The sequence below is a fragment of the Trachinotus anak genome, unplaced genomic scaffold (assembly GCF_046630095.1).
Source record: "Trachinotus anak isolate AG129_WGS33_773 ecotype Australia unplaced genomic scaffold, CSIRO_AGI_Tana_v1 ptg000005l, whole genome shotgun sequence".
NCBI lineage: Eukaryota > Metazoa > Chordata > Actinopteri > Carangiformes > Carangidae > Trachinotus > Trachinotus anak.
Genome location: NW_027273856.1, coordinates 20,800,289 through 20,828,204, shown reverse-complemented (window position 1 = coordinate 20,828,204; position 27,916 = coordinate 20,800,289). Strand labels below are relative to the sequence as shown.

Sequence of the window (27,916 nt, the reverse complement as noted above, 5' to 3'; positions counted from 1 at the left end):
ACATGCCGGTCTGTTCCACCTACAGGCAAGTAACAGTATCAGCTGTTTAAACCAGCAGAAGTAGAAATGTCATCCATCTGCAGGCCAGGAAACAAATGGCTGCTGCAGTTTTGACACTTGCTCCACCTGCAGGCAATGAATGCAGTTTTTTCTTAGCGGCTCTTTCTTATGTTGAGGTTTAAGATTTTACAACTGTACCACTTCATAGCTAAAATAATATTCCTGAAAATGCAAATGTGTGTGTCAAAATATACTCTGGTGTATGTCAGATACATATACTGAGTATGATTATATTTCAGAAAGAAATAAAACTGCATTTGCTAATTTTTTTTATTGCTTTTTGTCCCTTACCCCATTTTATTCCTTTGGAGAAACAGAATCTCTTTAGCATCATCTTTCCTCTCCTCAGTAACCAGAACATTTGGCACTGAAAGCAGTCTGAACTCTTCCCATTATTCATCAGAAAAATGAAAAAACACAACATGCTTCAGTTCCATTTTGTGGGGTTAAAATGTAAAACCTCAAAAAGACACCGTGCACTCACAAAAATATGTTTTCTTAAGAACTGCAGCTGTAATAGCAGGTGGGATAAGACTCCAAATTACAGGAGCTATTACATGGGAGTACATTGGCCTGTCACACACAACTGCAGTTCCAAAGTTCTGCTGTTACTTTTCTTGCATCGTAGTTAGCAGTTTGACAGTCAAAAGTGAAGTGTAAACCAACTAAAATTAAATCAAATACCAAAGATATATAAGATGATCTTAAAAAAAACTAGCTCATGAACGCTCACCAGGCAGTAATTTATACCAAACTGCACAAATATCCACACAAGACATAAAACACATAAAATAAAATTTTGGATTTCAGTTTCTTATAGTCAGTGCACAAAAGAAAGTCCTTCAGACAGTTCCGTCCTCCACCCCTCAAATAAAAATCTTAATCAAAAATAATCCTCCCACTGTGGAGTTAACCCACTTTGATCTCCAAAATATAAGTGTCAGCGCTTCCTCCAAGTAAATGGACTTAGTGGCTAGCTCCAGTTAGTCAGTTGGCAGTTCAGAGGCAGTCAGGAAATATCAGTAATGAAAGATGTTTCTAGGGCTTTGGGGGGACTGACAACTCCATAGACTGCGGTTCAGTTTTTTTTTTTTTCAGTGATGCCAGAGGTAGGCTTGGATATGCAGACAGACCGGCTACACGGGAAGGACTCTGGCTGGGCTGCTCAGCACTTGTGTGGAAAATAATGAGTTGTGCCGTGTCAGTGTGGGTGAATGGATGTCATTTATTGAATGAATGAGGAGGTGTGTATTGGCGGAAACAGGTGAATACTGGGCCCATGGCAGGAAATGATGATGCTTTTAAAGTTGATCACCAAAAGTTGCAGGGTAGACTGGGAGTGCAGGTGTCAGTCAGGTGATATTGGCTGGGGATAATTTCAGATCCTTTGCATCAGCAACACAGTATGTGCTTGTTAAAAGACCTCCACACCCACTCAGGTGTTTTCAATTATTCTGAGTGATTAGACTTTCTGGGTGATCAGACTCCCGTGCAGGTTTAAATAATGAATACACACAGAAACTAATAGGAAAGTGAGAGAGATGTCACTTAAGCATATTCTGGACATGCCCACAGAGTCTGATTGGGCAGAATAACTGTGCTGGTGACCATGAGTGTGTCACTCTAAAGATGTTACATTTAATATTTACTTTATATGTGGACATGTGAGTATGAGACCGTTTGTGAGTTGTCATTTTATACTGAAGCATGACAGCAAACTTTCATTTTAATACCCTCCCTTTTAACTTGTCACATCAGCTCGCATTTAATCAATACAACTTGACAGGCCGTCTTCTCCCATGCTCCAACTGTGCGAAGTCTCTCAACCATCAAAAAGTGAACGCTGCACTAAGTCAACCTGACCACAGGTTAATTCCTGAGATTAACAATTGTCAGCACAGAACTGCTGATCCCTACACTAACATTAGTTTTTCCATGTGTGTGATCTCACACAAGCTGTCACTGGCAGTGGTTGTGTTCACATTTGCTTCTTTTGGAAAAGTCAGTGATGTTTTTTTTTTCTTAATCCCATCACAGACAAGAAGATTATCTCTCCAGGTTTATAAAACAAACAGGCGGCAGATGACTAGGAGGCATGCCTCTTAATGAGCGAGTGGCCCATGCTATTTCCTTGTGATTCACCAATGATTAGTGTGATTACAGTGTGACAGCTGTGTAATTACATGGGAAGCCCCCAACAGGAGAGTAGGTAACATGTTTGAACAGCTGCAAACGGTGACATTGTCCCTCTGTCACTTCACTGTGCATCATCCCCAGAGTGTGCACACAAGTCTGCATTTATTGTGTTCTGGCAAACATTTAACAGACAGGTGACGTCTCAGAAAACACTGAGCTGCGGAAGGTACCAGTGTAGACACTTGGTGTAGGTAGTTGTGGAGGTGATGCTGTGTGGGGATGGAACTCTTTAAGTGGTTACCCAAATTACCCACTAATTACCCTAAATTAAATTAGATGCAAAGTGCCTCAAATCTCAGCAGCTAATAATTAATTGACAGCACTGTATATAATGTGTAGTGGGTGACTGCCTTTTAAAGCACCTGAATGTGTACCTGAGAACTCTATCTTGTACCTGTCATCATTTTTAGAACTGGATGAGTTTACATGTGGTACAATCTTTGAAAGAAATCTAATGTAGGGGCGTTTGCCTTTGTACAGATATTGGTTTTTAATAAAGCCACACACAAGTCAAGCAAGCTGCCAATAAAGTAACACAGAGCCCCCATCAATCTACCTCACTCCTGTAGTTATGAATATGATTATTTCTGTTTTTGGTTATTTTGTGATTATTTTCACATGAAACTAGGTGTCTAAATAAAAATGAATTGAAATGGAAAGCAATCTTGACTGCAATATGATACATTAATGATTCACTGAATTTGTGATCGAGGATTGCTTCGGCTAAATTTCCCCAGTTTCTTCCCATCGTTCGCCTTCTGCATGTCAAGCAGACACTGCTGGCAGCAGCACACCTCACCTGGTGTAACGCTCAGGTTTTTATTGAACACAGTCACACTTTTTGGATTTACAGTTCTGATGCAGAAGGCAACAATTGTAATAAACAAAATAAGAATGTGACTTGTTTTTAGAGGTGAAAGTGAGATATGTAAACTTAATATCTACCTCGGTGAACTCATTTTCAGGATCATAGTGTTCTTCTCATTTCTGCCTTATATCAGTTGCAGGATCTTCAGTTACAGTTACCCTCATAATCAGACTCTGGAACAATTTTTCTTTGTTATTTAATTATTTATTAATATAGGTTGAATACGATTACAACCTCACAGTCAAAATAATTGAGCAAGAGTTAATTAACTGAAGAAGAAAATTAGTTCCTCTTTGTGTTTAGGCTGCTAGGAACCCAGATGCTACCTGAGGAACCAGTCTTCTGCTGCTTCTTAAATTTAAGGGGTCATTTTAAAAAAATCATCTTTTCCCAAAGATGAAAATGATGCTGTAATACTTGTAGCAACTAGCAGGAAGCCACGGTGGGCTCATCTTGAGAAGCAGGACTCATCATCAGCTACTTTTAAAACATTGTTTGGTAGTTTCTTTAAATTTTTTCAATGACACTCTCTGTTGCCAAGGTTTTTATTTTAGTCTGTTGTATCGCACAAAGCACAGCTTTGCACTGTTGAAGTGGCTTTTTTCTGGAGCAGTGACGTTTCTCCACGCCTGCTGCTACTTTGGCATTTTGGTGACTCACCATGTGCCGAAGTAGAGAAGCGGCGCAGCAGGAGGTGCTTCGCTGGCAGTTAACAACAATATTGGTATAAGCATTCACAGTATTTTGCAGCGTGACCTGCCTTGTCCAGGTCAGCAGGTCAACGCATTTACTGCATCTGTGTTCTGTGCTATTTTCATCACTTAAATTGGTGGAAACGTACTCACATAAAACCCTGCAAAAATAACACAGACCCTTCTCTGTATATTTACCTTGTCAGTTTCATTTTCACTGTGCATTCATCAATCAGTAGACACATCTAAATACACAGCAAAAATCCAATTTTATAGCAATTTTGGCAATAATGCCAGGAAGGCAGAGTAAAGATTTATGTCTATTCTTATCAGTTTCTCTTATCCACCTGCATATTCACCTGATCAATTCACTTCACAGCCGTCTAAAGGTAACAGGTATGTTTTCCATCCACAATCTCTAATTAGAGTGACACGCATTGTCAAAATATGGTTACACGTGTCAGATCCATTGTGGTGAACTTGATTAAATGATGCACAACAGCACCAAGCTGCTGCAGAACAAAGATGCTAACATCTGTGCTCTTAACAATACAGTAAACTGTTCATTTATATGTGCACAGCAGTCCAGTGTATGGAGTGAAAATTGGTGTGTTGGAGACTGTGGAGACATCCTCAGGTGTACTCGTCCTCAGGAGTGAACTGTGTGTCCAAAACACTGGACACAAACTCATTTTCATGAAATTAAGACAACTGAGCATTCGCTAAACCCTTCTCCCCTGAACAGCATCTGTCTGGTGTAATCAGGCCTGGCAGACCTGTCAAGCTGTGGATTCCTCCACATGTTGAAGCCCTGTGTATTGGACTGTTGTAAAAGTGATATTCAATATGCAGAGTTTGGTGGGTGTCGTTGCAATTGTTAGCATGTGCGGTGAACTAGTCTAATACTGGTAGTAACTGTAGGCTAGAAATGAGAAGCTTGCTTTTCTTTACCTGTCTGAAATAAAGGACCAGTTGTTTAAAAAATGACTGCAAATTTTCATGGTAAATCTGTCAGTGTTATCATTATGAAGTGTAAATGTGCAGTATGAAAACAGAAAGCTTGATAGCCTGGACAGACAGTAACTAAAAGGGGGCAGGGCTCAGCGGTCAATTCAAAGCTTTTTGTTTGTTTTTGTGTCTCACATCTCATTCAAAACCACCTATTACCACCAAGCATCTCTCCGCATCTTCATTAAAAAAGAAAAAAGTGGTTACCACAGCTGGTAACTATGGCAACAGCTGCATGCATTTTCTGCCTCTTTCTGAAGACTTGGAGTTGGATCCATGGTTGACCAACATGTAAGGCACAGTCATAAGTCATTTGACAGTGCTAGTTGGTTTGACCTACAGGACTATAGAAAAGTTATTTGTGCATAGTAGTGACGTCACAAGATCTGATACTTCAGTATCATGTTGATGCCAAACTACAGTACTGGAGGCACTGGAGGTACTGTAGATGTGGTTGATGCTAGAGATGTGATTTTAGCAGGATTGATGAGAGCAATATTATAACCCTTAGTGTCCTAGTCTGACATCAAACTCAAGAAGAAAAAGGAAGACACAGTAGACAAGAATAACACCATGTGTTATGACTTGTGGAAAAAAAACAAACACACACACACACACACACACACACACACACACACACACACACACACACACACACACTATGACTGATGTATGGAGATATTTTCTATTTGACTTGGATCATCAGAGACAAGTTATGGACAAACAGAAGCCAGTGTACAAAGGGTGCCGCAGGAGGAAACGCCTCAAATTTATCTAAGCAGCTCAAAGGCGGACATCTGGATCCCTACACAGAATTCCGGCTGAGTGAGTTACAGTTGTTAACTTTATATTAACATGTTGTCAAAATGTTCATCTCCTGAAATGTTGCTATTATTGTCTGTGAATTGCAACAGCTAGAATCTGTTGTTACAGAGCTCCACACGACATTCACAATGGCTGACTTCAGCTTGTTTAGGCTAACATAGGGACAGCTCATAACATTAGCAGGCTACAGTCATCACCATTCAGTCTGTCAAAATATAACGCTGAATTTTGAAATGAATATTTTCACATAATGGGTCTATCCCCTTGTTAGTCAGTCTAAAGTACTGCTTGCACACTGACTGTGTGTGTGTGTGTGTTTGTTTGTTTGTTTGTTTGTGCACACGCGCACATGCATGTGTGCATGCATGCATGTATGTGTGCATATGCGTTTTTTTCTGTTTTATGCTGTGGTATCAAATTTCCTATCTAGAGGTGTGAAATTTCAGTGGTATTGGTACCAACAACCAACATTTTGGTATTGTGATGTCCCTTTTGCATTGTCAACAGGATCATTACAGGAAACCCTTGTATGCTGTATGCTTTAAAAACACTGTGTCCTTCAGTTGAATGTAATCTTAATAATAGTGCAAGTAAAACAAGGATAACCTGTATTTTTATTACATTAATTGTACTACAGTATTATCAAGAACTTCAGAAATGATTATTGTGTAGATCTGTTCAGTTCCTCCTGCTGACCCCCAGACTGTCAATATGTCCACAAGTGTGAATTTAATTCAAGAGACCATGTGCCCTTGGTGGTATGTTGTGCTGACACATGTGTATTTGTGCTGTTGTTTACTTGCACTTGTGACTCTGAATGTCCTGGAACATCCAAGGTGAAGCTGGTCTGAATGTTTTGTTCCAGTGAAGAATGCTGGGCTGTATTTGCTGCTGTTTGTCCATAGTTAACATTTCCTCACTTGTTTGAACCATCTGTCTTTGTTTATCACATGAATTGTGACGGACTTCTCAGTCTGGATCTGGCATGTTACAGGCTGTGATCACTTCATGCCCACAATCTGTCTGGCCAAGTTGTGACAGGCATGATGGCTAATGTCTCCTGTCTGTCTGGTGTGGTTGTCTGTGTGTTTGTGTATATGATGATTTCTAACACATTTGTTCTTATTGGCGTCTTTACTGGAGAAGCATGGCTGGATATGAAAGTCTGTCAACACAACAGAGAGAACAGATCCCTCTTCTCTGTTGCATATTGTATTTCCCAATCCTCCTCTGCCACATCAGTGCTGAGCTGTCTCCTGTGAACCCGCTCATGCAGCACACAACCTCCCACTAGGGCTGAACGACATGCAAAAAAATCATATTGCAATTATTTTGACAGTATTGCAATTGAATTATAAGTCACAATTATAGTGGGGAATGTTAATTTTTGCATAACTTTTACTGAAAAAATGATGTGATTTTTGCTGGGGCTTGTACAAGCATGTTCCTTTACACCTAGAGAATATGATTTGTAGAGCTGGGTATCACTGTAGCACCACCATGCCTCATCTATGGTATGTTGTGACACATTTTACCTTTTTAAAAAATTGTAGCTCCTGCGATTTGGATATTGGACTTGGCCATATTGTTATTTTGATAATATTTGCATTAATTGTGCAGCCCCAACCCCCACTATTACGTTATTTATTCTTTTACTTTCCTGTTGTCTTCAGTGTCTTGGGTCAGAAAAAGCAAACAAATGATCATTTCACAAATGTAAAAGGTGCTGATGTAAAACAGATGCAATCATATCCTGCTGTCTCCGGTTCTGTCTTTTATTTGACAGACTTTAGAAAGAAAGATGAAGTTCACTTCTTTTTTCTACCCCAATTTATTTTCAAATCGAGACACACTGGCCATGTTGGTTGATACCTTGACAAGGCTGATGGTTGCTTTACCAAGCAGTATCCCTTTTCAAAAGTGTTTCTAAAACATCCGTTTTCAGACAGAGACTGACCAAAAAAAATGAGTAAAAAAAGAAGGAAGCTTCTGACTTGAAGGTTAAAGATTTTTCAAGTAAAATCAAACGAAGAATGGTGTAAATACTGTACTGGTGGTGCTGTATGGGAGGCTGATGCATGATGCAACGCTAAACCAATTCAGCGTTTCCACTGTGGCAACGTATGGAACCTGAGCCGTGAGAGGTAGATGAGGAGTCATCACGAGCCACCAGAGCGGGGCAGAAAACGTGATACCACAAGTATTCCCCTCTACCAGGAGGGCATTGTTGCTGTGATGACTTTCAAAATCACTCAAAAAAGTGGTGTTTTCATGTTGTTTTCCTCAGAGGATCTTGGACTGTTCAACCTCATTGAAAATGTGTTTTGATGTCTTTAGAAAATCGCATAATTCCTTTTCTTCAGACTCCCCACATAACATCTGTGGCATGAAATATAAATTGTGTGTGTGTGTTTGAAGTCTACATTGTGTCGATGTATGTGTGCTTTACATCTTTTTTTTAGTGTCTGTTTGTATCTGAGCACGAGTTCTAGCTTTACTCCTCCAGAAATCAAAGGGCAAGAGTGCACTCACTTACATGAAGGTGTTGTGTGTTGTGCTTACATGTGTGTGTCATGTGTATGAACAGTAGGTTTCAATGTATGGGATTCTTCCAGTGTGTGTGTTTGCATAGATATTGTATATCCTGCCTGGCTGTGTGTTTCAGCCTGCTCCTGTGTGTGATGCTGCAGAGAGCAGAGCAGGACCACTGGGCTAAAGCTTTGCTGCTACAGTAGTAATGAGCTGCTTGGTGCCTCAGCATTTCTGATGAAGTCTTCCCTGTGATCACTTCTCTATCTAATCCCTGTCGGCCAGGTTCCTAGCAGCCTGTCTCCCATTAGTACAGCCGCTATCTAATGCATGCCAAGGAACTCTCACATTAACTCTCTCCTGACCAGATTAATAAAAGCTTGTGTCCCACAGTGAGGCTTTGCATGCATTTCCATGCTAACAAATCTCTTGTAAAACATGATGCACATTTCGCACTGGCTAATGAGCCCTAGATACAATACAGTGTGTAAAAAAGAGGTAAGGATAGATGGTCTTTTTTTCAACTATGCAGCAGCTTCTTCCAGGTCTGATTTTGTGGGTGTGTAAGGTCAGATCTTATGGCGATGTGGATTAACTTGTGCTCTTTCCTGCTGCGTTATGTCTCTCAGGGCCTTTGTGAGGCCCCATACATATGCCACTGTATCTGCGGATCCCTGTGTCCTTCTTGCCAGCTGAATTATTCATATACCAAAGCCACTGCTCATATCTGTGGAGGCAGCAGCTTCCCTGCGTTATGAGCCTGCAGTACTGTGACTTTACAGGGACCAAAGCTCCCTTTACCCAACCAGCCAATCCCATATTCTTTACTCTCCACCTCAGACTCAGTGGCGTTTACCTCCTTTACCACTCTGTTCAGCGTTTCTTCTGTCCTTATTCTCTCTCTCTTTCTCTCTCAGTTTCCATCTTATGTGTCCTTCTCCAACTCTCTGCCTTTAAAATGACAAATATTCTCCATCTTTAGCTTACAGGTTTACTTTTTTATGTCTCTGATATTGCACTCTGACGTCTGTTAGTCAAACAAAAGCCCATTCCAACATACCTTTTGAAACCTTGCTTTCTCCTTAATCTTTCCAACACGTTTCTCCTCACATGTCAGTGTGTCTACTTCTCCCTAAGCAGTCACCATCCACCTTGAGAAAATGTTGACCTGCCATCTAATAACAGTAATGTGCCCTAGATACACATCCAGCCCCTGGATCCAAGGGTATTTGTCATTATTTCTGTTGAACCTCACAGATCAATGCAAGGCCACAGGAGATTTGTAGGCAGTCATGTGTTTCAGAAATCTGGCCCAACAATGTGACCATTTAGGATGTTTTTTATTTTCTTTTTTCCATGAGGATTTCTTTTGTGGAGCCCAACTGTCCATGTTCGAATGTAAATTGAGAGCTTTGGGGATCCCCAAGAACAAGAGTGGTTCCCTATAGAGTAGCAATTCTGATCAGTGGCTGACTGATCAGTTCTTCGATGTTGAAAGATGGTGCCGTGCGAGTGGTTGCCTGTTTCAGCAGCTCTGTCAAAGTGTGTGTCTGTTTGTGTTGTTTAAGTGTTTTTAACAGATTTGTTGTTGCTACTGCCATTATTAACCACAGAACTACCTCTGGATTATATATTGCGAGCCATTTTTTATGGAAATATGAGTGCTAACAGTTTTTCCATTGTACGCAATGTTACACCGTGTTTACACCAAGCAGGTGCTTCTGCTGCGAAGAACACCAGTGCCCCTGAGACCCATCATCCCACAGGAGATCTGCAAGCAGTTTAGAGGCTACACAGCCTGAGCAAAGCGGCGGGAAAAGCAGAGACACTACAAACCTGCAGTGGCGTCTGCGATAATGGGCAACGTAAAAGTGGCAGCTCTGAGTCAATAGAAAAATGTGCTTTATGGAGACCTGGCTGCATGAACTGGCTCATGACGCTAATGCTAACATCCTGGGCTTTGGGAGTCAGTGGAAAAAGGGGAAGAGGAGGAAAACTGGTGATGTTTGTAAACAATAAGTGCTGTAGTCTGTGTCACATAATGTAAAGGAGCAGCTGTGGACTATGGACATATAGGTACTAGCAGTTAACCACTGTCACGTAGATCCCGCTGTCTGCTGCCGGTTCCTCCACATGTGATGTCATCCACAATGTGATGAGGGCACTACAGACTCGCCACTCTTATACTCCATGTGTTATCTCTGTGGATTTTAATCATGCCAATGCCTCCTACCGCCCTACCAGGGAAAATAAGACACTGGACTCGTGAATGCTAATGTCAAAGAGGCATATAGGTCCACTACAATCCTACCACTCAGAAACTCAAACCATAACCAGGTTCACCTGAGATTCCTGTATAAACCAGTCGTGATGAGGCAACTTGTGGTGACCAAGCTAGTGAGGAATGAAAGACTGTACGTTGTTTTGCTAATGATAAGACTTGGTTCACTGCCTACCTGAAGGCCCTGCTGAACAATAAGAAGATGGGCTTAATGGCTGGTGATAGAGTTGACATGAGGAGCATACAGAAGGACCTTTATTAGAGATATTGTATAAAGTTGTGTTATTATGAAACCAAAATCGAATGTCTTTCGAATGTCTCATGCCAACATCATGAGGTATGGTAACCAAAACCCAATGTCTGCTAAACATGACAATGCCACTCCTCCAAAGTTGGGTTTTTACATTAACACAGTTTTCATTTCCATCTACAATGTAAATGTCTGTCTGACTTTCTGACATTACACTGACATCAGCTGTGTCTTCTTTCAGCTTTTCTCTTTCAGATATGTTTTTTGGGCTGCTGACTATTTTTATTATTGATTATCTGCCAATTGCTTTTTAATCAATTAAATGTTAATCTATTAAATGGTGATACCACCAGTCCAAAACTCAAAAAGGTTCAGTAATATGAAACACAGAAAAGCAGCAAATACTCTTATTCGAGAGGCTGAAACTAGATAATGTTCGACACTATTTTACCTCAAAGAAATCACTGAAACATTTTAATCTACTGTAGTGTTTCAGCCCTGATCTTTTTCATTCTATTTATTATCTTTTGTCAGAGCCTGGCTCCTACGTTACCTACAGGGTCGGTCTGAGATTTGGGTGAGTTATGCTAGTAGCAGCTAATGTAGCCTTGAGTGTCTGGCCTCAAGCAGAGATGAGGAGTGGACCGCAAACTTTCAAATTCACTTTTTTAAGTAAACTATGAATATGTAAATGCTTGTTTGTCCTCTGAATTAGATAGTCTTCTAACATACAGCACAGTAGCTCATCAGTGCAGTGCCTTTCAGTAGCTCACTATCTGATCTTGGATGTCAAAACATTCTTGAAAACTGCACATGCTACTGCATAACATAAGCACACTGCAATATTATAACTTTGACAACATAATTAAGGCAAAAAAGAAAAAAACGTGATGAATTATACCATCTCAAGGTCCTTTATAAAGTTCCAGTTCCCTGTGACACGCTGTGAAAAAAACAATACAAAAAACGAATTTGGATTTAATGAGCTAACACATGTAAAGGCGACACATTTGCTACTGATTGGTCCAGACAGGTATGTCATTATTCATAGGGAACAACATGTTAACTGTTGCCAGGTATCTATTTTTTTTCTTTCCTTTTCGCAGGCCCACGCATTTGCTCCTGATTCAGGCCATTACCTTACCCCAAATGACATTTCAACAACTGTCATTTTCTCAATTCAACATTGCATCAACAAAATCACACAGGCGCTGCCGCTGACCTCAGACAGACGCTGCATATATGGTAAAACTTGACTAAAAATGCAATGTGGAGGAGAAATGAAGTAGTGCAAGATATTCATTGAAGCATATTAGAAATAAAAACACTTTTATTAAATCAATAGGTCTCTGTAATAAAAACATGAAAGAAAATAAAAAATACAAAATGCTCTTTTATGTCCTGTATTTATTAAGCCAATAAAACAGTTTAAAGGAGTAGAGACAGAAAATCTAAGGATGTGTTCTAATGACGTTATTTTTATTTCAGTATCGGTGCCTTTGGCTTTCCTGTGTGAGCTTTTGGTCTATTTGTAGCTTGGTTTTAATGTGACTGTGTCATTGCTTTTGATTTTGCTGTAGCAGCTCTGTGGGCATTCAAAAGTCATAGGAATGTCTCCACTCCATTTCCCAAATTGTCACACAGAGAGCGAGGGGGTCCTTCAGAAATAATTAGTTTGTCACATGCTGTCAGGATCAGTAATGCAAATCAAGGTCCAACATCTTGTTATGTGATAATTTATTGATCCAGTCAGAGAAGATAACATCTAATTTACTAATGGAGGCTGATTGAACAGTACACCTCAGAGGAGAGAGAGCAGGAGACACAGATGAGACTGAAGCTCTACTCAGCCAGCTGGACCGGTTTTTTTTTCCTTTTTTTAACTATATTATCTGAACAGCTTGCTAATAGAAATTCTCTCTTCGCTCACATATTGGAAAGATATTCATCACCCTGCTTTCAGTAAGATGATACAGTAATGCATTTTGGACAGACCAATTTCCCTGGAAGCTTAGCAAGAATAATATGTTCTGTTGGGTTTTTTTTCTTTTTTTTTTTCATTTTTTGATATAAGGTTTCCACTCGCTTTACTAACTCCCTATCTTTTGGGGTCAAAATTCACAGTCAAGGCAATGCTAATGTTGTCCTGTGCTGATGCTACAAATGCTGGAGAGTGACTGAGTTTTCTAATTGTGGAAATACCTGCCAAGTATCAGCGCCGGGCTTTAATCTCAGTCCAAGGGGTTATTTCACCTCAAGATGACGTGTCTCCTAAAGTGTGAGACATATTGGTAGACTGATTCATTTTTCTGTCTGCTGATTTGAACCTGGGACACTATACTTTTCTAAGGATATGTCTTAAGAAACATTTTATTGCTTTTGAGACCAGCCAAGATCTGTGTTTTTGTCAGTGCTGTCTTTTTCCTTTGAGAGCTTACAAGACTCAGTGAAGACTGTAATGCTCGGTGTTTGTTGTAATAGTGCAGTTAGGCTGCTAGTTTTATCATACCAGTACACAGAGCTATTAAATCAGAAGTTCAGTCAGTCAGTTCAGGAGGAAGCAGTTTACAGGTGTAAATGATTTTGATGAAACGGAATTAAAATGCATGCATGTTTTATATTGGATGGAGATGAGGCTCATAAAAAGCAACACAACCCACCAGCCATTCCAATGGATGGAGTCTAAATGCTGGTGTTGGTGGAGAAGATGTTGGTGCAGCTGGAGGCAGCATACTACTGGTGCAGCTAATTGGGTTCATAAAGACCATGCTAATTGGTTACTGACTCCCACGTGGGAAAGAGAGAATAGTGGTGGTTTCTGCTTACTCGATAAGAATGGTGTAAAGCTGCAGGGAGTTGCCTACCAGCCTCTAATCTGGTCGGATAATAAAGAGAAGTAGGAAACTATGAAAATGGAGAGATGATGTTCCTAGAGCTTATTAGTACAATAACTGAAGAAGATGGATGAAGTCTTTATATTCAGTTTTATTGTTAAGATCAGGGTTAGAGAAAAGAATGGAGACCATTTTTCCTGTATATACTACATGCTTAACACAAAAGCAATATTAGCAATATTACAATGAAAAAAAAACTCCATTAAAAGTTGGAGTCTTCTGTTCCAAAATCCACTTAATTTCTAAGTAGCAGCAAAATGTACTTAAATATTAAAAGCACTCATTGAGTAGGATGGCTCTTTTCAGAGTGTTACATACTGAAGTATATAACATGAATGCATTTTAGTTTAAGGTATAACAATATTTATGAAATATGAAATGTTAAGAATGTTATGAAATGCTATAATTAATAATACCTCTGAAATGATGATTAAGTGGAATAAAATTACAATTGTAACTACAGGTAAATCTAAATTGTAGTTAAGTGCAGTGTTTACGTAAATGTAATTTGTTACTTTCCATCCATTGTTATTATAGATGTAGCTGTTGGTCTGATGGGTGCCAAAAATAGATTTTTCATAGTTTCAGAACATCTCCATCAGGGCAGAAACTTACTGTCATCCTAGGATGACGTAGTATATAAAATACAGAGCAACAAAGTTTGCAAGTTCATTTCCTGTGTGATGTTTGTAGTCAGTGTTGTTTATTAGCCGATTGTTTATTATTGTAACCTCAATGAAGACAGCCCTCTAACCTTAAGAAAGTGCTTATTTTAATTCAACCCACAATCCTTTCCTAAACCTAACCAAGTAATTTTTGCAACTAAACCTAACCAAACTATGACTGTGCTGCAATTTTAAACACATTAAAGAGCCATTACACTTGCTGTTTGTAGGGAGGAGGTTGGGGTGGGACCGGTCAACAAAGCATGTGACACAGGAGGCCACTGTTTGTTTCCTTTTGACTTTTCCTGCTAAAGGTCAACATCCTTTTCTTTTTACTATGATTTTAATATTTCCCAGACTAACTTTACTTTAACCAAGTGGTTTCTGTGCCTAAAACATACCTGAACTGTAGCAGTTGCAGATCAAAAAACAATCGTATCAATAATAACAGTTTTGGAAGATACTGACAATGTCGTCCTGCCAGCAGGACCATCAGATAAGAAAATGCTCATGTGTGACGATGACAAATCAAGTATATTGTCATTTAGTTTTGAGGAGCTGTTGTTGGAGATGCAACCCTCCAAGTGAAATGAATCCAGAATACAAATAAAAAATTATACCCAGCCTGCCAGCTACTGCATGCACTTTCCCACTTTAATCTATGAACGTTTTCCAGCAAAAGCCCCTGAGTGATGCTTTTTCCTTTCATGTTTCCTGAAGCTCTGGAGGCAGCTTCATCTGCACTCTCATCACTTGTTTTCTTTCTCTCTGTCGCATCTGGAGTATTTAGGGAGGCTTGCAGTGGTGTCCCTGCTCTGTCCTGACATCCTGACCCGCCTTACTACAGTGTGGCACAGCTCTCCTCGTTGTCTTGTCTGCAAATGCCAGAGCCATTTTGTGCCTTAGGGAATATGCAGAGATCAAATGGTCACAATTCAGTGTTGCGAACCACAGAAGAGGGAGAATGTCACCAGAGGTCTCCCCAGAGCACACTGTGTGCCAGGATGAAGAGATTTGCTCATCTCTGACTGATCTGCTCTCAAGGATAACACCTGTGCCTTTTTCATTGAAATCAGTCGTCCCACTGATAGATAAGATTGACAATGTGCTGTTGTGATTTCCCCATCTTATTCAAGTGTCTATAAAAGAAGTTTTTCAGTATGCAATTGTTACACTGGTGTGGGAGACAGGACCTTGAATTACCTTGCTAATATTCTTTGAAATAATGTCAGGCTAGTTTGGGAATTATGGTTGAAAAGTGGATTAGTTTTGGAGTCAGTCTCGCATAAAGTTTAAATCCAGTATTCACATGTAAACACTGGTAATTTAGAAAAAAAAGATAATGCATGATGAGCTATCTTTTAATGTGTAGTGTGCATGTATGAAGAAGCTATTTGCATTTAATTAGACTTGAATACACATGAGCCAAAGGGGAACAAAGAAGAGCTATATGAATCTTGGAATCCAGCCCCTGATGGACTGGTGCCTGTATGAAGCTCCGAAAATTTCAAGCTTGCATAATAACACTTACAGCACCGTGTTCACAGAGATGAATATCCAAATCGTTTGCGTTGCCATGGGAATTAAAGCTTTTTGCACACTTCAGTGAGAGTGGCCACACTAAATGCTTACACCAGATACTACTGTTGTTGTTGTCGTTACATAAGAAACATAAACACTTTGCAAGGCTAGCTGGTTTTAAGTGTTGATATGCCATCGTCTCTCAGTGCATCAGTACGTGGGCGGTGTGCAAACCAACCCTGTGCAGGAGCCGATCGAATCTGCACTGTCAGCACAGATGGGACTTCCTGGACGGGCAGAGCTGCCTACCTGATTGGCTGTCACTCAGCGTCAGTCACCCAGAGCTCGACTGTCAGTCATACAGAACACACACTCTCACACACAAAGAAATGAATTAGGCTTTGTAGAAGCCAAATTATTTGCAAGTAAATTGCAAAACTTTCATTCAGAGAGAATTACCCCGGAGAATGGATTGAGAATGGTTGCCTGAGCCCACAACTGTTCCGCAGCAGCAGTTTACTTGTTGAAATGTGAGAGGCTCATTAGGCCCAGGGTTCCCTGATGAGACAGTTTAATTACATGCCATTGGGACTTGTGCAAGTGGTAAAGCTGCCATTACAACTTTTATTAGCACTGTGAACCGGCAAAACGCAACATAAGTTCTTTATTATGTCATTGTTTCCATGGGCTTGCAATAGTCTGCACAGAGTTAGAGCATGTATGTGGCTTTTATTTTGAGATGCTAAGGATTTCATTTTTTTTAATTGAGACATTACAGTGTAGTGAATCATGTGTATGTAAAGGTGAACAGCTTCAATTAAGCAGTACAGGGCAGAGAGGAGGTGTCATTCAGCTGAGGATTTACTCACTTGTGTGTGCTCTGCATTGTGTGCACATACATGGCCTTCTAATGGAGTCGATAGCTATTGACAGAAACACCTGACAAGTGTTGGGAAGCTGATCTCAGGTGCAACAGGCACTCTAACAGGGACAAGTGGCCACCCAGAGTGCATTCTGCTGCTTCCATTTGTAGCGGATTTACCTCTTATGTTGTCCTCTTACATCCTTCAGTGCAGCTGTTGTTCGGTTGAACCCTGAGCCGTACCTCTGAGCCGCCAATCCTGCTGCTTCTGCCTACAGATCAGTTCCTGGAGAAAATCGTTCCCATTTCTTACCTCTGTGGGGCCTTTTGTTTCCCCGCGGCCCAGCGGTCTCTTTAGCATGCAGATGTGATTAGCTAATGTCACCACACAGCAGGGCTGTTTCAGACCGTTCCTCTCTGCTGGAGTCGCTTAGACGTTGCAATCCCGGGAAAATCAAATTATAGAGCCATTAATTTGTCTAGGTAATCCAGCCTGTCAGCTGCTCTGGAGAAGTAATCTCCCAGGACTGCGTTCATCAAGTGTGTGATGCCAGCAGAAGTGAAGCATTATCTAATTAACAGGAGAGGACTGAGTGGCTTGGAATTACATCTGGCCTGAATCACCTGCCTTCACACTAAAACTGTGGTGACATGTGGACAATGTTGAGTATTTATGATTCTGAAATCTACACTGGTTACCTGTTAAAGACATGTCCTGATTCCCAGGTCCTGAAATTTTAAAAGTAGTTGAATTCTGCTCTGGTACTGTACGAGATGGATGCTTCAACTGAAGGACAAACAGAGGCAAAATCCCAGAAATGTCATCTATAAACAGTTTTTCAGTCATGTGGAGCAGGCAAATCAGAAACAGAAGTTTTTGTGCGTGACAGTGTCTGCAAGAAGCCAATGTGCAGTATATTCAAGACTTGTATCTTGTACTATTAAAAAGGAAACTAACATCCACATCAACAAACCCTCACAAGGTAACCGCCCAGGATTTGCCCATTTAGCTTATTTGTACTGTTGAAAGGGCACAGAGAGCACTGCACATGCATTTTGTTGTTCTGCCTATCAATAGACATGGACCTTTTGAGAGGCTGAACTAATGACTTTGTTTGAGTGAATAGTTCATACTAGAAATCATCGGTTTCTAGTCGAAGCTACAAAATTACATGATCACACAGGTTTAAGCCGGTGAAATGAAGTCAGTGTTTCTGTTCTTTAGAATAAAGTTAATAATGTTAATGCTGGTACAAAACAACAACAACAACAGCAATCAGATTTATGTTAGGCTGTCTTTAAAGGCACCCTCCACCGTTGTCTTCATTTTGTAGATTTTGCCATCGTTCCTGTTGGTAATGATCACTTTAGACTTTAGTCACCAACTTAACTGCTGGGATCTGGGAATGCAGAGACATGGCTGGAAAAAGAAGTCAGCTGATGCAAGAAACACAGGCAGTGAGATGATCACACAGGTTTAACCAAACCCTCAGTTTAGCCAGAATTATTTGGATGAGAGCAATGGCGGTAAAGTTAGATCCCGTCAGCTGTCAGTCCAGGGTGTAAGCATCCATCACAGTTTACAGGCAGTTCCTGGGTCAGCTTTGACTGCCATATTGCCAAACTGTAAAAAGAAGACCCAGCTTTTAACAAACTGATTTTTCCCTTTAAACTGTAAATAATGCTCCACACCTCAGCTGGGTGGATGATTACAAACTCAGGTGCTTGATCCAGCATACTCAGGTTAATGGTTCTCCTGTAACCCCGCTGCCTGCTTGATATATATTCCTAGTTTGCATATCACTATTTCTTTGAACCCCATGCACCCAGCCAAATTGTTAGTGTCATTAAAGGGTGATCAAAAGTGTGGTCTAACTGCCTGAACATTCGGCTTGTTCTGCAGTCAGCGCACATGCATCATGCGACCACATTTTGATTATATCCAGCTCCCTAATGATGCGACAGGTCTGTCCTTCTGCCCTTTAACTGTACAGATTCATTAATTGTTAACATTTTTCACTCTGCTGAGAGTAGAGGCAATTAAGTCCACACGACTTGATGCAACAAAGTCAAAAGACAATTCACTCATGATGCTGCAGGTTGCTTTGACAGCTTTGCCTTTGTTTTTTATTTTAGAGTGTAAAGGGATTACACACTAACATTTGAGCCATTCAGTGTAACCAAACAGATACCAGTTTGTGGAGCATGTAACACAAGCAGCACTACTCTGACAGATGACACACACACATACACACACACACAAACACACACGTGTACATATATTATCATCTCATTTGGCAGACAAATAAACAGAGCTCCATGCTGTGGTCAAAAGGAAGCGGCCAGTAAAGCGGTCCTGTGTAATGTGGAGAGAAGGCAAGAGGAGGACAATTAAAGAGTACATCAGCCTGCCTAGTGTATCTACGCTTCTCTCATTAGCAGACATGAATGAAGTTGAATATTGCTCAGAAAATATGATTTTGAAATACTAATTTTCTACTTGATTAGATTTGAAACTGATGAGAACCTTGAAGTGTAATTAGGCATTGATAATGTCAGTTTTTACAGTAGGATCGCGGTGAAAGAGAGAGAACTGGGAGAGAGGTAGAGGAGCCTGTCTTCCCTGTCTTCTTTTTCATTTTGTCAGGGTTTTAAAGAAAATAATGATGGGAGCAAATCACTCAGTGCTGAAAGATGTTTGTTCTCACCCTTGTTTTTTTCTTTTTTTCTTTTTGCCAGGTCAAAGCTTTTCACCAAACATCATTCCACTTAAAAAAAAAAACCCTCTTCTTTCTTGCTTCCTTTTTTACCGTTCACATTCAGCGCTCAGGGGTATTACTCTGTAATCACATGAGCAGATCACTTTTGACGTCTCTTTCACAACATGCTGTGTGTTTAACTCCAGAAAGATCTTTTCTGTCTCTGTGATGTGCCAGGAGGAGTCTTGAAGCAGGCAATTTCCCAGAATAAAGACAAGGACACACATAGAATGCACATTTGTGTTTGTGAATGTATTCTTCAGCAGCATTTGTTTGCATTCAGTGGAATCTGTCTGCACATGCAAAAGTGAATAAATGATAGCGAAACATGGCCTCAATCCTGTGAGAGAGTATTCCACCATTTGTTAATACACATAGGAGAGCTGCTGGAGCAAAGCTGTTGAATAAAAACGGCTCCTTGCATACTGAGGACGTAACCCCAAACCTTTGCAAATGTCATCCTCCCTGTGACGAAGTTTGCTGCTGCTATTTGTGTCACAACAAACAACCCCTGGGTGTGGATGACTGACAAGTTGTGAGTGATAATTTGTCACATTCTATCATTATTCCTTTATGCCGAGTCACTCTTTATTCTGCTGCGTGCAGTAACACTGTCGACTGGAACCGTGATGACACCTGACACATGAGAGACGGCAGCATCCTTTTGTACGAGTGAAAAGGTTTGAACTTTGAACTTAAGTGTTTTGCATACTGGGGGGAAAAAAAATGCATGTTTGTTTATCCCTTTGGCTCGATGTGTCTTCGATTTCTACTATCACCTTCCTTTAGTCTTTGTCTTTTTAAGATATCTTCATCACCACCAGGGAGGATATTATTTTAAAAGGCTGCTGCTACATGTGCTTTTTTGCCTAACAGCACACTTCAGCTGAAGATGATGCACGACACGTGGTACAAGTGCAAAAACCCTTTTGAAATGCATAAACAACAGGCCGCAAAAGTGCCTAGCATCGACCACAGCCACCATCTAGGCAGTCAGCTCTGCGCAGAGCTGTTTAGCAACTCGCGCCATTGATTGCTTAAAGTGAGTACTCGCCACAATCGGCATCCTATCACACAAGGGGGAAGCGGGGGAGTGCAAGAGGTGCAATTAGCTGCTCCCAGGAGCACTGGGGAGTGACAGACAATCTGGGGGGGGGGGGGGGGGGGGGGGGTGAAGGAGAGATGTGTGTTTGTCTTTGTACAGTATGGATGGATGTATATATATATATATATATATATAAGAGAGGGAGGAAGGGAGAGAAAGGGAAAAAACATGGTCGTTACCCAAATGGGTCGTTATGCCCCATCTATCCATCCCATGCTGCCATACCCCCTCGCCCACACCACAGGAGTTTTAATTGGCCCAGTACACAGTGTTTGCTCAAGCACTCTGCAAGTTTGGAGAAGGGCTCTGTAGGGGAATGCAGTAAGCTCAGTCAGGCTGGAAATATATAAGATGGAAAAGAGTGGGTAGAGGAGAGAGGTCTATTTGAGTGTGAGTGTGTGTATGTGCATATGCATTTCTGTGTATATTCTAACACACCTAAAACTCATATCAACACAGAGAATTTTATATCCAGCCACGTGGATAATGAGCAGCTAGAGTTTTGGCGATATCCTGTGAGGGGCACATAAAGAGGAATCAGCAATCTTCAGGACTCATTATATTGCTGCTGTCACTGCATTAAAAGTAGTGGTCACTAAACCTAAACTCCCTGCCAAGATGAAGCCTCACTTATTGCAGAGCTCCATACGAGTGGAATCTGTACCCTGTTTCTCAGAGCTGATGACATAAGAAATAAGTTTTCACTTGACTCCAACAGCTCAGATGCAAACTGTCCTGTATAGAGCTTCTGTACTGATAACTTCACTGCATGCCGTGCATATGGATCTGAGCCGGGATTTATGACTCATAAATCCCGGCTCAGATCCATATCCATATGCCTTGCACGGCACAAAGCAATGTTAATTCAGATCCCTTTGCAAAAGCAGAGTTGACTTAAAAGTTGAACGGACTCTCTTGCCCCCGGCAGAGGGTAGAACTGAAGCTCCTGGTTAGCAATACCTTGGAGGAAAGACAGAGTGAAGTTTTGTTGTTATCAATCTGATGAGTACCCTCCATGGGATTATCTCACCTGGCAAAGATGGAGTCCTTGGCTACAGGGCAAGTCTTTGCTTGTGGGTGTGACACTATTACAGCTTCACTGTGTATTATACTGTCTGAAATTATCCGTGTAGGTTTTTGTGCCAGAAATTCTCCTGCAGCACAGTAAAATGTAAATCCTTTCGATTTCAGCAAGGTCATGGTCTCTTTCATGCTGTCCACCGTCACTTCTACAATCTGACCATGTTCTGCATATTGTACAGTAACAGACTCTGAAATAGTCCAAACACAAGGGCCAGTAAAAAAGATGAACCGTACAATACACATGTGCTGTAGCTGCCCGGTTCTGGTGTCAAGTATAAACAGGCGTCACTGCAACATTGTCACACCTGACCGTCATTTGATTGAAGTACTTTCTTTTACGGGGATACAGGTTCCACCTCATGGATTTTGATCACACTATTTTGAAAATATCTTCAATGTGACAAGCTGCAGCCAGCTTTTCTGTCTATTCAGTAGATTCAAACCAGAGCTTTTAGTTCAGAGTCAAAGAAGTTTTTACACACCGTGAGTATTTTTCAGATATTTTAGAGTGAGTATACATTTTACAACTTTTAATTAAAATTAAATAATGTTTCAACAGATGCAACAAAAATAACCAAACAAACAGATGTGGTACTAGCACCGTATTCCATCTGTGATTTCCAGAATTTAATTAACATGACCAAGATAGAGCCTTTTTTTTTAATGTCTTATTAACAAAATGGGACTTTCATTAAAAGATATGCCTGTTTGATGGAAGCAACAGTGTTTGTTTACATATCTTTGGTTTTTGAAATTGAAAGAAATTTGCTGATTTGCATCATGATGGGTTACATTTTTTAAAAATTTGCATTCAAAATAAAAATTGAAGTTTGCACTACAGGATGAACTACAACTGTGTGAGAACTTTTTATCTGATCAAAAATCTTTAAAGATACAACAGATGTAAAACAAGTCCAGAAATGAAATGGAGCCATGCTGGTATATAAGTCTCAGCATCCTGACTTACTGGCAAATAAGCTTTTGATCAGCTTTGGGTTTATAGCTTCAGCTCTGTGTGTTCAGTCTCTGGTGTGTTACAGAGAGTTTGAACTGCTGCAAGACCCACTCAAATGTCTTCTCAACACAGTGGGCTACGGAGCTGCAATATACTGCAGCAAACTTCACAAACCAAAAGTGGAAGACTTCATTGCTCACAATCAACACATTTTCTTTTTAACAAAAAGATTGCCTTTTGCTTAGCTTCTAGGAATTTTTTTCTCCCTCTGTCTCTGCACGTCTTTCTGAATAAGACTGTAATTTGCAGTCTTTAACTGTAGACATGGTCATCATAGCTGTGTGACTGATTACATGTTGTGTTTGTCTTGAAAGATTTTCATTTGAACAAATCTCTGTCTGTTGAGTCACTATCATGGAATGAGGAATATTAATAAATCTGCAGTTTTATGAGCTGGTTGTCTGTGGCGACCTTCAAACTGAACATTTCCTACTGCTGCAGATTCACGTTCAAATCATTTAACTTGTAACTGACGAATTGGGGGCTTTTATTATACAGGAGTCACAGGAGAGGACACGATGTATTTGTCAGTGAGCTTAACACTTAACCACTAGCTTTCATCACATCAAAATGCATCTACTAAACAAAGTGATGGTCATTTTCAGTGTTTTTTTAAACAGTGGATCAATTTGAAATAATTCAGAGAGTAATGTAACAAAAAGGAGCAGCCACAGTGAGCTGTTACACTGATTCCTAACTGGGTGTGGATGAGCAAACAAACAAGCATCAGATTGTTTCAGAGTTTCCCAGTCAAGAGGTCCTAACTTGCTCTGTGCATCAGCAAACACACTGAGCTCTGTGTGAAAAACCACTGGCTGTTATATCATGTTTTAGACTTAAATAACCTGACTAGGAGGTAGTTGCTTGTTAGATTCTAAGATAACTTTGTTCTTCTGACAATAACCTAATTGCCAGTTAATCAATATCACTCTTTATTATAGCCTATTCAATGAGCCTATATAAAATATAACTGTGTACAAATCAAACACAATCATCGAACTGAGGAAATGATTAAACCTTCCTTTGCAGAGGGAGAAATCCCAAGTGGCACTAAAAAACATCTCATCCCCTGGTCTCACATCCCCTCATCACGTTACATCTCTCGCAGTATATCTGGGCAGTTTTTCATGCCCCGCCAACTAGAGTTTGTTTGCTCACTGTATGTTGAAGAGGTGTTAGATGAAGAGCTGCAGGCAACAGGCTGCACACCTCCAACTTCTCAGCCAGGTAACCGGCTCCTTTCACTGTGCCCTGCTGTTTGCAGACTAACCAGCGGTGTGCAGCATAAAATCAGTTCTCAAAATGATGGGAAAAGGCAAATTACTGCCTGACTTCTTTAATAAGATGACAATAGTATGTTTTGCTGATGTGTTGTATTAAGCTGTATTTGCTGTTATCACCGGTTTCACCAAATCAACCAGGGCTGAAATCTTTGAGCTTGGTGCTCTAAAGTATGGTCAGCTAAGATTGCACAAAGTTAATAACATATTTTTAGTCCTTGTATTGAAAAAGATGAAGCTGCTCTAAAGAGTCCTTCAGAATGAGCATTATGGGTGCATCGATAATTTTTCAATAGAAATTACTCACACTGCTCTCTCTCTCGCACACACCCCCTTATGAAGATGAACATTTTCTGATAGCCTTGTCCGATCAAGGTATGTCAAACAAAAACATGTTCTCTCATTCACATACACACATGCACAAGTCCATAATTAATGTGCTCAACTTATCCAGTTGGAGCAGAGGAATGGGATGGTGAATTAATCATGGATGGCTGTCTGTGAGCTCTTAGGAGAGAGAGAGAGAGAGAGAGAGAGAGAGAGAGAGCCTGGTGAGTGATGGTGAAGGGTAGGACAGACAGGACTGAAGTCATGAATGTGCGGAACAGGGCAGGCAGAGCGCAACAGCATGTACAGCCACATGACACCGTTCGGTTCGTGTGTTGTAATAGCCGACCTTATAAATACAGCAATGAATCACTGCTGGAAAACTACTTGACATGAATACAATATTCATCACTCAAACAAGCGTGCTGCAGGATGAGCGTCTGTTGTGCATTTGGTATCACAGAATGAACAAAATCTCACTCTTTCCATCATATACCTGGCTGGGAAAAAAAAATGACTTGGACTGATTTTGTATTTCTTCAGTTAAAACAATTTTTTTCAAGATGGGTGGTTGGAGATGAAATGGACGACATCTCTCTGTGAATATGAAAATCTTTGAAATGCTTGATTAAATGAAGGGCAATTCAACTCTGGAACACTCTGTACGCTCTATATGTGTTCCATGTGAAAAGAAATATTGAGCATCATATAAGACATAAGACGTTCAATATTGAATGCTGTATTTCCCGACCGGCTCTTAGTTATTGCTGGTTTTTTCACTGTGATTACAACAAACTCAAAGGCTTTGGTGATCAGTCATCCATTAGTATCTTTCGTCTTTTCAGTCTTTGTTGATGCCACTGTGGGAAGAAACTGCATTCAAGGTGCAGCAGAAACCCACAGTAATGTTTTTCACACCAAGCTTCTCGTGTCCACTGAAAAATTTAGGACACAGTGGTAATGTGTAGTTTGACCTGAGCGGAAAGATTCCCTTTGCAAACTGGAAGTGGTGCTTATTTCAAAGTTGCTGTTTTTTTACCAGTGAGAACTAGAGGAATTGTAAGAGGCAAACCTGCTGTGTATTTAACGAATAGGAGCACCAGGTTAAAAGTTGCATTCTGTTGTTGCTTTGTTTTCAGGACACTTGAATTTGAACTTAACTATCAGTGAACTGTGAAGTCACCACCAACTGTAATTTTGTTAGTGACATATCATAGTATGGGACCTGTTTCTTTATCCCTTTGTTTATCAAAATCAAGTTTGTTTGACTCGCACTGACACAATAATATTACTGCACCAAAAGGCTTTAATTTTATTCAATATTGGGTGAGTAAGTGTTATGGAATAAACATCACGACATTATCATTCCTTCATGAGCTTAGTGATCTCAGAGAAATCCCAGAGCTGAACTGCACCGATGAGCTCGCCTTCACTTGCAGATTGTGTCTGGAGGTCAGGTTCAGTCCTGGAGCTGACTGCAAAATGATCCACTGCCTTTAGTAAATCAAGAGCTGAAAACACAAATATTGCAGCTGCCTCGGCACACTATTGTACTGCAGCACTTTCTTAATAAATTTGGCCTTGAATGAACAATAAAGAGAACACATCAGCTGTCTGAAAATGCCTGGCCAGACTGAAAGGTGCCAGTGCTGTGTCGTTGAGGAAGGCTACGAGATGATGGAAGCTAAAAGTCCCAGAAGAAGTTACTACAGAATCAGTTAACTAGTGTCTTATTGTATCAAACATCCTCTGATGGCACATGGCTTACTTTCCAATGAAACAGAAGTTTTACATTTTTAAGATAGTGATTGGTTTAGCAGGGAACACATTTTGAATTAATGATAAATACAATAAATAAATAACTGTTAACATATATAAAACATTCATACAATGCAATGGATTAAGTGAAAATCAATTTATGCTCAGTTGGATTTATGATAAATATATAATTTCAGCATAGGACCATGGAGACAGGTCTTATGATGCAGAATTCCTGAGTTAGCGTTAACTGTTTTTACTTCAGCATCGGTTCCTGAGGTTTACACTCACAGCAAACTATCAATCCTGCTTGTCGTTACAGACCTTAGATAAATGTCATATGAAGAACTGTTGTGAAGGGACAAGCTTTAATCATTTTTGATTTTGACTGACACTTGGACCCAGTGGATTAGAGAAAAAGGCAGAATTTGACTGAACTAGCACGATTGCAGAAACTGGGGAAATAACCTACACTTTGTAATAAAAAAAAAAAAAAAAAAAAACACAAGATAAAAACTGAATTATCCTTTGAATTTGCAGCTATTCATCTTGAGGCCCCTGGTTCAAGATGTGACTGCGAGCTATCACGTCAGTCATCCTGAGCGTGAAAACTCATCTATCTGCCACTGTACAGTACATTTCCTTTGAATGCTATAAAATATCTGTGTCTGGCAGTGCACTGTCATTGTATTCAACTTGCGTAGCTCAACTGAAATGATCTATCCAGATTTTTCAGTTGCAGCAAAAATGCCATCATTTTCCCTAATGGACCTTACAAGGGCAAAATGACATTGTGCTAAGAACAACTATGTAGTTAAGTCACGCGAGCAGAGACTCATGTCCTGGTCACTTTGAGCTTCAAGGTCTGATGTGAACCATTGTGATGAGGTGACCCTGTGTGGGAGGATGCATGCTTGAGGTACTGATCTTAACAGTAGAAAAAAAAAAAAATCAAAGCTGAACAGACACGACTTTACTAAGTGGCTCAAATAGCATCTAATAACTCAGTTCAGATGTACTGCAGAGGACCCATGTGCTAGGTCGGAGACTCATGTTTCATGGTCCAGCTATTTCTCTGTCCTTTCCTCTCCATCCCTCTGTACACCTCTCCTATCCCCCTCTCTCTCACTATCTCTGCCTGTCTCTCCCTAAATCTGTTCTGCTCCAGTGGAGTCCCTTCTTTAATCCTATCTGATGAGGACCCCAGTTGCCCCCCTCCTCTCCCTCCCAGCCCCCGCGACTGCATGGAGAAATGTATGCTAATGTGGCCGACTGCAAAAATGGAAATTAGACTGCTCTCGCAGCATTCAGAGACAATGCAGCCGTGAAAGACGCAACATTGTTCCACAACAAAACCCAAACAGGAAGATAAGAACTTGTCAGATTTGATCAACGATGAATTATGCATCACTGTCCTCTGACTATAAGTGTTATGCTTTTTGATGAATCCCCATTATCTCGTCATCTGTTTTAGCAATCACGCACAGCTGTCGAGAACTGTCTTTATGTACATTTATATGTGCATATGCAGTGTCTGATAACTCTAGTGTGCATACTTCTGTGTATGTGTGTGTGTGGGTAGCTGTGTGAAAGGTGATAAAGACTCAGACAACTTATTTTTGCCTTTTGATCTTCGGAATAAAATAAAAAAAACTGCATATTGTAAATTTCAATCCAAGCTGAATAAAGGCAGCTAAAAACAGCTCTTCCAGGGAAACCTTAGATGTAGGCAGATAGAAGCTCTTATCATAGATACCTCTGCATCCGAACGAGTGGTTTGTGAAAGAGCTGCTAACAGGATTATGTCCTGCGTGTTCACCTTTACCCAGCAGACAGAGGGGCAAGATCGATATGTGACTAATGTGATCAGGGAGGGCTATCGCCACTCGTCTTCTGCTTTCAATGAAACCCCGGTAACCATATGACTCTGCAGCTCCA

The 27,916-nt window shown here is 40.5% G+C and overlaps 1 long non-coding RNA gene across 2 annotated transcripts in view; it reads left to right on the top strand.

The window, feature by feature from the left end:
• Window positions 1–27,916, top strand: part of LOC139621901 (uncharacterized) — a 74,934-nt gene that overhangs the window by 35,619 nt on the left and 11,399 nt on the right. The window contains exons 3-4 of one of the 2 annotated variants that reach the window (XR_011691108.1): window positions 11,244–11,286; window positions 11,816–12,100. The exons of the other annotated variant lie outside the window; for it this stretch is intronic. This is a non-coding gene — a long non-coding RNA (uncharacterized lncRNA). Of the gene's footprint in view, window positions 1–11,243; window positions 11,287–11,815; window positions 12,101–27,916 lie in introns of those variants that run through there. 2 annotated transcript variants of the gene reach the window in all.